Genomic DNA, 3,287 nt, shown 5'->3' on the forward strand with positions numbered 1-3,287 from the left:
TGAGCTCATGATATTCCCAGAGAACTATCCCAAACCTATTCTCAGTGAGGTAATTGCAAAGCTAGATCTTGTCATTCTGTTCTTACCACTTTAGTTAAACTTTCCGTTATTTTATTAATTTAAAATTTCAGTTATCAATTTCTCACCTGTTCACTCAATATGGCAATACTCTTGTGTAACTTTGGATAGTCAGCCTTAGATTTAGCTGTCATGAATATGACTAGTTCTTTACTGTTACTGTGTTACTGTTAATCTCCTTTCCCACATCTTTTATGAATACGTGGACAGGTTCCAGCTGTCAACCTCCCCTACAGCAGAAATTACATAATTAGTCTTTTCCACATTTAAAAACACCTATGATCACAGCAAAGCCTCTCCTCCTACTGCAGTTTTCACTAAGATTTTTTTTGGTGATGGGCTTTGTCAAACTTTCTGAATTCTCCTGCACTGATTAGGTGAAACTCAGCAATATGCTTATTGAGTCCAGCATTACACTGCGGCTGATTTGTGACATGTAACTTCCTTCTACAAAAGTCTTGCTAATTCTTCTCCAATAATTCATATGTATTCTTGGGCTCACAGAGCCGACAGTTTAGGGCTCCATGATACCCAAATTACAAGTAACTTTTGTAATTTCCCCTCCCCGCCCCCCCTCTCCCAAGTCTATCAAGCATAATGCTATCAAAGTTTGACTTAATACTGTTGGAAGATTCATTCTGCAATAATGTGACTCTGTTGTGGACATTTATAGGGTCTCTGTGCCCAAAGTAGCATGAAACAAAGGACTGCTTTTCCCCTCCCATCCTCGTTCCTTGACTCTAGCCCTAAGAATGCAATCACAGTAACTTCAAATATAAGCACACCCATGCACACCCATGGTCAAAAGCACTGCGAAGGAAGAAAGTTAATTCAGAGCGCCAGCTATGAGAGATCCCTCACGTTCAAACAAAAGCTTTGAAATGTGTCCATAAGCTCACGGATACATAGAAAATAGGGCAGGGATTTAATGCAGTTACACAACATAACTCTTCCGCTGGGCAGGCTAGCCCATTTCCAAATAACCCTCTGCTGCACAAATGCTTCCTGGCGATGAAGGCGGCGTGAATGACTCTAAAAAGTGCTGCAACAAAAAGGCAATTACTCACTCAAGTGGCATTTCCAACTGGATTTTAGAAGAGCAGAGCAACTTTGACTCTACTAACACTAAGGGAGGCTCCAGGTTTTCTGGAAGAACCTCATGGAAGCACAGGAGCACATGAGCAACCAGCCATGTTATGTCAGACCCAACAGCCTGTCCTGCTCAGTGTGCTTTCTCCAGCTGTGACCGTAAGACGATGGCCAGGAAAAGTAAGAACAAGGCTGCCAGCTATGATACTTCCAACAGCCTTGGGCTGAGGGTACCATGACCCCATCTCGTTGTTATTCCTGCCAATATCTCTCCTGCCAGTATTTGGCCAGTCTCCCCTTGAACTCCTGTAGACTTCTTGCAACCACAGAAGCAGCTTTACATTCAGTGTAGGGGTCCAGTGTGCTACTGCAAGTGCTGAATGGCACGCAGGAGGAGGAAATCACGAGTGGTACGAAGCCAGGCTAGAGCGTAAAGACTGTTAATTAGTGCTTTGGAATAGACAGTCTGGGTCAACCAACTCCAGGCACTTACTCTGACAGATGTGGGTTTGTCCCACACTGACACTGAACAATGAATTAAAAAGCTCAAAAAACGAAGTTCTGACCACAAGGTTAGTATTCTGGGTTATTACGTTTGGAAAATATTGCAGGTCCAGACAAATTCATTCCCTTTCTACATCTGTAATTACTTGAATAGGGCATAATGAATTAAAATAGTTAGAAATTAGGCCCCGTGCTTCCCACCTAGCCAGCAAACCCACTATGGCAAAGCGAAGGGTTAGGTACAGCTGCTGGGGACTGCAGGGGCTGCAGGCTCTTGCTGTGCGCCCGTGTGAACACGTGAGGTGGGACACGCCAGGTGAAGCTAACTGAAGGCCAGGGATATATATGAGGCTGTTTCTTAAGGCGAATCAGGCTTTACCGGTTCAAACAAAAAAATGAAGCGCTGCAGCCATTTTCCCTCTGCCCCCACCGAGTCTGTGTGATGGAGTTTGGTGCAGTGCCGTGTGTTTGTGGTGCAACTATCAGCTGAGCCAGCCTGCAACACCAACGTGCCACGGGGCGCTGCAGCACGCAGCTGAGAACGTTATCACCGGCTATCACAGGTTACCACACTGTGCCCTTTGCCCAAGCAACTCTTTCAACCCACCTCTTGCTGTCCCAGCACACCGGGCCTGGGATGCAGTTGTTTGTAATAAATCCATAGGGGACAAACCACCATGGGTTGCTCACACGACTAGAGGCGGGCATGGCTGTGGTCGCAGCCATTCCAGCATTTCTTAAGCCCAGACGAATGTGCAAGTGTCCCACTGCAACTGCCCGATGGTTACACCTCTCCCTACCCGCTTGCCACCTATGGTATCTGTCGGTGACCTCAAGAAGTGAATGCCTTACCCTTTTGGATGCAACAAGGTCATCAAATGCCCTGATTAGTTTGAATTGGTGAGAAACTGGAAGGGTTTCTGAAAAAGAATTCTTGCATTCGAATGTAAACAAATATTGGAAACGTATCTACCAATCCACTTGATCTCCCTTTTCTGGTCTTCATGAGTGGCAGATAGAAAAAGTCACAAGACGGTAATAATTGTTTCTGAACCAAAGCATGAAATAAAAATCCCTTGGGACAGAAACACCGCTCCCTGCTGAGGCCGAAAGGTCTTCCAGTGCAGGGCATTTCCTTGGAAAGCAACCTCGTCTCCGGATTTATTATTTCTGCTCTCATTCACCTGACAGCGCTCCGAAACCCAGCGGAGACGGGTGCGCACGTGCGGCCCGCAACAAACCCGCGCGACCCTCCCGCGACACGGGCCCGGCCGAGTGGCACAAGTGCCGCCCGCGCCCCCCCCGCCGGCCCGCCGCGTTCCCCGCTCCCCGGGCCGCCACCGCCCGCCGGCCCGGGCCCCCCCTGCGCGGCCCCTGCGCGGCCGCTGCGCGCGTCCTGCCCCGCGGAGCGCGGGAGGCGGCGGCGGGGCGGCGCCCGGAGCTGCAGGCCGGGGCAGGCCGGGCGCGGGCGGCGCTGGGCTGGGCCTCCCGGGCGGGTCCCCTCGCACGGCCGGCGCCGCGGCGGGGCGGGGCGGGGGGGGCGGGCAGCGCATCGCCGCGCAGGTGGGCGGGCAAGGCAGGGCGGGGGGCTGTCCCAGCGCCGTGCCCGGGACGGG

This window comes from Falco cherrug, chromosome 3 (genome assembly GCF_023634085.1).
Source record: "Falco cherrug isolate bFalChe1 chromosome 3, bFalChe1.pri, whole genome shotgun sequence".
Lineage (NCBI taxonomy): Eukaryota > Metazoa > Chordata > Aves > Falconiformes > Falconidae > Falco > Falco cherrug.